We start from the raw sequence: 9685 nt of genomic DNA on the forward strand, positions 1-9685 counted from the left end.
TATACTTTATTGTCAAAGTGTACAGCTGAAACTTTTTGGATTTTGTTAACCAATGTCACCATAAAAAAATAAATAAAACTTAAATAAATAATAATAACACCTACATCTGACGCTATAAAGAAAAAGCCACATCGAGACCAGTAGGAAGGACAGATAAGCAAAACGGGCTAGTCCCACACCCGCGCATGGCAGTTGAGCACTATTATGGATAGCGAGGTGCAGAGGCCCTCCTGAAGGAACAAGGGGCCCTAACCCCTCACAGAAGCTCCCCAGCCCAGGGTTCCAGTCCTGGGAAGAGGAGTTCCCACAAAATCTGACTGTAAAAATCAGCGGGAATTTTGGCCACCTGGGTGAGAGGAAAAGAACCTGAAAACCCAGATGCCCACTTTAAAAGGCCTGCGCCCTGTGGGTGTGGCCAATCCCCACACCCAGTCAGCCCGAAAGTCAATCCCATCCACTGAGCTGCAGAAAGTAATCAAGGTTTAGCTATAACAGGAGAACACATACAACCCACACAAGGAACATATCCAGAGCCCCTGGTGTAGGTGATCAGGGAGACTGCACCACTGGGCCACAAAGGACATCTACTACATAAAGCCACCTGGCCACAATTGGGAGATGTAAAATTCTTCTTAATGCATAGAAAAAAACACAGAGAGGGAAGTAAAATGGGAAAACAAAGAATTGTGCCACAAATGAAACAACGGGCCAAAACTCCAGAAAAAAAAAAAAACTAAGTGAAATGGAGGCAAGTAACCTACCAGAGACAGAGTTCAAAACACTGGTTATGACGATGCCCAATGTACTTGGGGGAGAATAGATGATCTCAGTGAGAACTTCAACAGAGAGACAGTAAGCATAAAAAAGGACATAGAAACCATAAAAAAAGAACCAGTTATAAATAAAGAATACAATAACTGAAACAAAGAATGCACTAGAGAGAATCGACAGTAGATTAGATGAAGCAGAGGATCGAATCAGCAAGTTGCAGAAAACACCCAATTGGAAGAACAAAAAAAAAGAATTCAAAAAAATGAGAAAAGTTTAAGAGACCTCTGGAACAACAGCAAACGTACCAACATCTGCATCATAGGGGTACCAGAAGGAGGAGAGAGAGAACAATGGAGTGAGAATCTATCTGAAAAAATAATGATAGAAAAATTTCCTAACCTGGTGAAGGAAATAGATCTACAAGTCCAGGAAGTTCAGACTCCCAAACAAGAGAAACCTAAACAGACTCACACCAAGACACGTCATAATTAAAATACCAAAAGTTAAAGACAAAGAGGGAATCTTAAAAGCAGCAAGAGAAAGACAACTAGTTACTTACAAAGGTACTCACATAAGAATGTCAGCTGATTTTTCAACAGAAACTCTGCAGGTCAGAAGGGATTGGCACGAAATATTCAAAGTGATGAAAAACAAGAACCTACAATCGAGACTACTCTACCCAGTAAGGCCATCAGTTAAAATTGAAGGTGAGATAAAGAGCTTCCCACACAGGAAAAAGCTAAAGGAATTCATCACCAACAAACTAGTATTACAAGAAACATTAAGGGAACTTCTGTAAAAAGAAGGGGGAAAAAACTCATAACTACAAATGATAGAATGGCAGTAACTAGATACCTATCAATAATCACTTTAAATGTGAATGGATTAAATGTTTCAATCAAAAGACATAGTGTAGCTGAATGGATAAGAAAACATGCCCCATACATATGCTGTCTACCAGAGACCCACTTCAGATCAAATGACACACACAGACTGAAAGTAACAGGATGGAAAAAGATATTTCATGCAAATGGAAATAAAAAAAAACAACTAGGGTACCAATATTTATGTCAGACAAAATAGACTTTAAAACAAAAGCTATAATAAGAGATAAAGAAGGGCATTACGTAATGAAAAAGGGATCAATAAAACAAGAGGACAACTGTAGTAAACATACTCATCCAACATAGGAGCACCTACACATATAAAGCAATTATTGACTAATATAAAAGGAGAGATTAACAGTAATATACTCATAGTAGTAGACTTTAACACCCCATTGATGCCAATGGAAAATCAACAAGGAAGCCTTAAATGACACACTAGACCAGATGGATTTAATTAGTATTTTCAGAGTGTTTCGCCCCAAAGCTGCAGAAATATATTCTTCTCAAGTGCACATGGAACATTTTCCAGAGTAGATTACATGTTAGGCCATAAAAGTCTCAAAAAATTTAAGAAGACTGAAATCATATCAACCATCTTCTCTGACCACAATGGTATTAAACATCATCTACAAGGAAAAAAAGCTGGAAAATACACAAACACATGAAGGCTAAATAATATCCTACTTAAAAATGAATGGGTTATCAATGAGATCAAGGAAGAAAGCGGAAAGATACCTAGAGACAAATGAAAATGAAAACACAATGAGTCAAAATCTATGGGACACAGCAAAAGCAGTACTAAGAGGGAAACTCATAGCAATACAGGCCTACCTCAAGAAACAAGAAAAAGCTCAATAAACAATCTAACTGTACACCTAAAAGCACTAGAAAAAGAACAGCAAACAAATCCAAAGTGAAAAAAAGGAAAGAAATAATAAAGATCAGAGAAAAAAAAAAAAAGAGACCAATAAAATCAAGAGATGTTTCTTTGACAGGATAAACAAAATTGATAAACCTTTAACCAACTCATCAAGAAAAAAACTGAGAGGACCCAAAAACAAAATCAGAAATGAAAAAGAAGAAGTAACCACAGATTCTATAGAAATACAAAAGATTATAAGAAAATACTAGGAGCAATTATATGCCAACATATTGGACAATCTGGAAGAAATGGACACATTCTTAGAAACATGCAATCTCCCAAGAATGAGTCAAGAAGAAACAGAAAATTTGAACCAACAGATTACCACCGAAGAAATTCAATTGGTAATAAAAACATTTCTGAAAAACAAAAGTCCTGGCCTGGTTGGCTTTAGAGGTGAAATTTTCCAAACATTCAATTAATACCTATTCTTCTCAAACTGCTCCAAAAAATTCAAGAGGAGAGAAGTCTCCCTAACTCTTTTTATGAGGCCACCATTACCCTGATTCTAAAACCAATGACATTACAAAAAAAAAAAGGAAAACTATAGGCCGATAGCTCTTATGAACATTGATGCAAAAATCCTCAACAAAATATTGGCTAACTGAATTCAGCAATACTTTTAAAATATCATACACCATGATCAAGTTGGGTTTGTTCCTGGGATGCAAGATTGGTACAATATCCGCAAATCAATTAACACGATACACCACATTAACAAATTGAAAAATAAAGATCATACAACCATATCAATAGATGCAGAAAAAGTGTTAAACAAAATCCAGCATCCATTTATGATAAAAACTCTCAGCAAAGTGGGAACAGAGGGAACATACCTCAACATTATAAAGGCCATATATGATAAACCTACAGTTGACATCATACTCAATGGAGAAAAGCTAAAAGCGTTTTCCTTAAGATCAGGAACAAGACAAAGATGCCCACTTTCACCACTTCTATTCAACATAGTATTGGAAGTCCTAGCCACAGCAATCAGTCAAGAAAGAGAAAGAAAAGGCATCTATATAGGAAAGGAAGAAGTAAAACTGTCGTCATTTGCAAATGACCTGAAACTCTATATAGAGAGAACCCTAACAATTCCACCAAAAAAAACTGTTAGAACTGATAAATTAAGTAAAGTAGCAGGATATGAAATTAATATTCAGAAGTCAGTTGCATTTTATACAACAGTGATGAACTGTTGGAAAGAGAAATTAAGAAAACAATCACATTTATAATTGTATTAAAAACAATAAAATACCTAGGAATCAAATTAATCAAGGAGGTAAAAGACTCATTCTTAGAAAATTATAAGTCATTGAGAAAAGGAATTGAAGAGACACAAATAAATGGAAACATATTCCATGCTCATAGATAGGAAGAATCAACACCATTAAAATGCCTATACTACCCAAAGCAATCTAGAGATTCAATGCAATCCCTATAAAATACCAATGGCATTTTTCAGAGAACTAGAACAAATAATCCAAATATTTATATGGAATCATAAAAGATCCCAAAAGGCCATGAGTATCTTGAGAAAGAAAAACGAAGTTGGAGGTATCACATTACCTGATATCAAACTATACTACAAGGCTACAGTAATCAAAACAGCATGGTACTGGCATAGAAATAGACACATAGATCAATGGAAGAGAATAGAGAGCCCAGAAATAAATCCACACATATATGGTCATTTAATCTATAACAAAGGATGCAAGAATACACAATGAGGTAAAGACAGTCTGTTCAACAAATGGTGTTGGGAAAGCTGGACAGATACATGCAGAAAAATGGAACAGGACCAGTTTCTTAAACCGTATACAAGAATAAACTCAAAATGGATTAAAGACTTAAATGTAAGACCCGAAACCATAAAACTTTTAGAAAACATAGGCAGTAAACTCTCTGATACTGCTATTAGTCATTTTATTCTGATATATCTCCTTGGGCAAGGGAAACAAAAGAAAGATAAACAAATGGGACTATAAAGGTTTTGAACTAAAAAGGTTTTGCGCAGCAAAGGAAACCGTCAACAAAACAAAAAGACAACCGACTGAATAGGAATGATACATCTGATAAGGGGTTAATATCCAAAAACGTATATAACTCAACAACAAAAAACAAACAATACAGTTTAAAAATGGGCAGAAGACCGGAATAGGTATTTCTCCAAAGACAAAATACAGATGGCCAATAGACATATGAAAAGATGCTCAAGGTCATCAGAGAAATGAAAATTGTCTCATACCTGTGAGATTGACTATCATCAATAAACCAAAAACCTAGTGTTAGCGAGAATGTGGAGAAAAGGGAACCCTTGTACACTGTTGGTGGGATTGCAAATTGGTACAGCCACTATGGAAAGTAGTTCAAAATTTTCTCAAAAAATTAAAAATAGAACTACCTTTCTACCTAGCAATTGCACTTCTGAGTATTTATCCAAAGAAAACCAAAACACTAACTTGTAAAGATCTATGCACCCATATGTTCACAGCAGCGTTATTCACAATAGCCAAGATATGGAAGCAAACTAAGGGTCCATCAATAGACGATTGGATAAAGAAGTTATAGTTCATCTATACAATGGAACATTACCCAGCCATAATAAAAAATGAAATTATACCATTTGCAATGACATGGATGGACCTAAAGGTTTTTATGCTAAGTCTGACAGAGAGACAAATACCATACGATCTCACTTATGTGTGGAATCTAAAGCGCAAAACAAACAAACAAAACAAATCAGAAACAGACTCAGAGATACAGAGAACCAGCTGATGGTTAACAGATTGGAGAGGGGTTGGGAGGCTGGGTGAAAAAGGTGAAGGGATTAAGAAATACAAATTAGTAGTTACAAAACAGTCACAGGGATGTAGAGTACAGCATAGGGAATATAGTCAATACTATTGTAATGGCAGTGTGTAGAGCCAGTTAGGAGCTAGAGTAATTGGGGGGATCACTTCATAAATTATATAAATGTCTAACCATTATACTATATACATTGTACTATATACTTGAAACTAATATAAAATAATAATTAAATTTTTTTAACTGCTTGGATTTGTTGCCTTGGGAGAACAGAGATTATGAAGGAGACAAAGGAATTGGAAATCTGGGGTGTGGATAAGGAGGAGAGAGACAAAAATCATTGGAGGAAGAAAAGTCAAAGTACAGAGGCAGAATATTGGAAACATTATTTATATGGTATGGAAATCCCCAAGAATCAAGACAGGGGCAGTATTAGAGGGAATGACAGTGAGGTGATCTAAAATCTTGAAGGAAAGAGGAAGAATGACACAAGGTTGGCAGATGACTGTAACCAGGAGGAGTGCTGGATGCTATAGTCTGATGACCTGACATTCAAAGATGGAAGTAGGTGTGGTGTTAATAAGGAATAAGAGAATGATCTGGGAAACTAGGAACAAATAGCCAGGAAAGGTAACCATTCCACCTTCCAGTCCAGGGATAGGAGGAACATGGGAAAGAAAACAGCTACTACCTGAGAAGGTGGCAGGAAAAGTTGTGTTCTCAAGAGTCAGGTTTCATGTAGAGCAAGAAGATAAAGGAAGCATTCAGAGAAGAGATTTAGGATAAATAGAACTTTGTTGATGACCAAACAAGAAGTCCAGAGGGCATAGCAGAAATTTTTAAGTAGTTGGAGAAAGGTGGGAAAAAATTCAGGAAGTGGTATACATAAGTTAGTCTCCAAGGATTCCCCAGCAAGTTCTCCTTTCCCTGTATATTCATCAGGAGGTGAAGAGCCTATTCCCCCCTCCCATGAATGAGTGCTGTTCCTTGACCAATAGAGAACTTCTTTCCTTGGACTTCTCCCTTTTGGGACTCAGCTACCATCCTATGAAAAGTTCAAGCCATATGGTGAGACTACATGGAGGGGAACCAAGGAACTCTGGGCAACTGCCCACTGGAGCTTTCTGCCAAAAGACTGCATCTACTGCCAGCCATGTAAGACATTGGATATTCTAGTCCAATCAAGCCCCCCAAATGACTGCTTCCCCAGCTGCCATATGAGAATAAGAACCATACAGCTATTTAACCCATTGAATCATGTGAAATAATAAAATGGTTTTAAGCTATTACAGTTTTGAGTGGTTTGGGTACAATAGATGACTGAAACAGGGATGTACAAAGTCATCTGGGGACTAAGGTAGGTAAGTGAGGGGTGACCAAGGAATCTTGAGTTTCCTTTGTGACTGACATCATCAGGGCTAAAGGCTTAATGAGATAGACTTCTTTTATCCCTGAGCAACTGGAAGAATGTAATTGCCTTGGGAAGTATGCCTTCTCCCTGTAGTCTCTGCACTGAGTCACATTCCAATGATGACTTTTTTTCTGCTCCAGGACACGTTCTCTGCCACTGAAACATGCACATATGCAAGATACAGAGCTCTGACCCCAGATCTAAAGAGGAAGTCTCCAGATAAATTGTGGTTTTAAGCCATATCTTAAAAATTGTTTCTACTTTAGAGGTGTCTTCATCTAAAACCATCACTTGGACCCTTGGGAATTAGGACTCTGCCTTGCCCGTCATGTAAGATTCCTCTCCCCCTTGAAGGAGATGTTTTTAGTGGTTTTCAGGTTAATATAAAAGAAGCTTGAAGATGCAAATGAACTGAGTAACCATGACAACAAAGAAGGGAGGAAAACAAAACAAACCAATTATGCCTATGCAAATTCCTCCCTGAACCATCTAGGTAAGAGAGAACGTGGCTGTCAGGAATAATGCCTAATGGCCAATGACAAATGCAGAATGAGTTAGGGCTAGTAGCACCTGTGGGGGCAGCTGTGAAAGGAGAGGAAGCTAGGCCTTCACAAGTCACTGCTATGGGCTCATGTTCACAATGGTGGCATGTTTGTGGTGTGTGTGTGCGTGTGCGTGCGTGCGTGTGTGTGTGTGTGTTTATTGAGCACCTATATACCAATGCTTTCAGATAACGTGATTATGTTTCACTTAATTATCTTCAGTTCAGGACTTTTTCTCTAATGGCATCTTAGACATAGCTCCACTAAAGCCCTTAAATCATTGAACTCCAATTAGCATGGGGTAGAGCAGATCTTCTTCAATTGTAATGTGCACATGAATAACATAGGCATCTTGTTAAACTACAGATTCTGATTCAGTAGGTATGGGGTGGGCCCAAGATTCTGCATTTCTAAGAAGCTCCTCCAAGAGTCACAACTTGAGAAGTGAAGGTGAAAAATTAAGAGTGTGGGTTCTATATTGAGACCATCTGGGTTCAAATTCTCACTCCATATGTTAGCTACGTGACCTCTGACAAGCTACCTGGTCTTTCTTCACTTCTTTATTTGTAAAATGGGGATGATGAAAATAGCAAAGAACAGTGTCTATCTCTAAGGATTCTTGGGCAACCTAAATGAGTTTCTGCATTTAAAATGTTTAAGCAGTGACTGGCATGTAGTAAACAATAAATATTAACTATTGTAAACTTCTTATGTGTTACCCAATTGAACATTGCTATGTACTTACCTTGATCATAGATACTCTCGCAACTCTGTGAGAAAATTGGTCCCACTTTACAAAAAAAAAAAAAAACAAGTTTAGTGAGGTCACGGAACTAGCTGGAAGTAGAATTTGAAGACAAGCCGTTTTATTCTAGAACCCACGACATCTATGCTGAGTATCATGAAAGAAGAAACTGTATCTATTCATGACTGTATCTTCAGGAAGCTAGCACAAAACCTGTATATACAGGGGGCAAAAAATATTTGCTGAATGAATTACCTACCAGGTATTTTTGCCCTGAATTTAGAGGTCAGTAAACTACAGTTTAAAAGAATTTTAACACATGCCCAATTATACCACAATTGAGACCTGTGTTTTACACCATGTCTCAGAGTATCCCCATGGGATTAATTTCCAATTATCTATTGTGGGTAGATGACTTGACAATGTATTTTTTTAACGCCTACAGCACCTGGTCTTGAAACCCAGATCCCTTATATATAAAGGCAGTGGACTATTCTCATCACAGAAACAATCATGACTTTATCCACTGGGAAGGATAAAAGTGGTAAAGGAGACTGGTGAGCAAGCACTTGAAAACTACCAAACTCAATGAGGGCTGCTTGACTTGTTTTGAGGATAAGTGACAAACAGAAAGCGAAAATTCATGCATTTTGTCATATAAAACTTCTTTGCCAAAGCTTCTCCCTCTATCAGAGCCTCTAAAGGGTATCAGAATCATTAATCTATGCTTCCTTGAACTTTCACCTAATGGGTTAATGGAAGCTTCTTTAATGACCTTATAACTTAAAGAAGGCATCTTAGTTTGTGTTTCCCCAAGAATTCAGTGCAAGTAGTTTATCTGGGAGGTTTTAAGAACATAAATAGGAGAGCGGAAAAGTTATTCAGAGAAGGGAAGGCATCCAATAAAGAATACATTGTCGTCTATGGCCATGCCACCCTGAACGTGCCTGATCCCATCTGATCTTGGAAGCGAAGCAGGGTCAGGCCTGGTTAGTACTTGTATGGGAGATCACCTAGGAAGACCAGGTGCTGTAGGTGTTAAAAAAAAATACATTGTCAAGTCATCTACCTGCAATAGATAATTGGAAATTAATCCCATGGGGATGCTCTGGGACATGGTGTAAAACACAGGTCTCAAATTTATCTCACATGAGGGGAAAGGGAGCTGAGGTACTTACAGCCAAGAAGCATTGGATGAAGGCTGCTCTCAGGGTTGGTAGTTCCTTGGCACTTCAAGCCTGCCACATATGGGATCATAGTGGCCCCAACTGTTCCAGAAAAAGCCCTCAGGCACAGAAATGTAGATGGTGCCATTTGGAAGTCAGTGGGAGCACTCTGAAATGATAGAGTTTAAGGGATATGAACAGGAAACCAACAGAGTCTCCTAAAAAAGAAGCTCCATTTGCTGCTTCCTACTATAGCAGCTCACCAAGAGAGGAATTATATGGTGGGGGGGCGGAAATAACCTATTTGTCCAACCGGAGTTGTCAAGGAAAGGGTATGCAAGTCCTATACATTATAGGCTAAGCATTCAACAGTCATTTCCAAAAAGGGAGCTGCAAAAGACAATGGACCACATCTATTGGGTAGAAGAGT

General features: G+C 37.9%; 1 pseudogene; it reads left to right on the forward strand.

The window, feature by feature from the left end:
• Positions 1-9008: 9008 nt before the first annotated feature.
• LOC112479597 lies at positions 9009-9127 on the forward strand (annotated as a pseudogene).
• The last annotated feature ends 558 nt before the right edge of the window (positions 9128-9685 follow it).

This window comes from Pteropus alecto, unplaced genomic scaffold (genome assembly GCF_000325575.1).
Source record: "Pteropus alecto unplaced genomic scaffold, ASM32557v1 scaffold23, whole genome shotgun sequence".
Classification (NCBI taxonomy): Eukaryota; Metazoa; Chordata; class Mammalia; order Chiroptera; family Pteropodidae; genus Pteropus; species Pteropus alecto.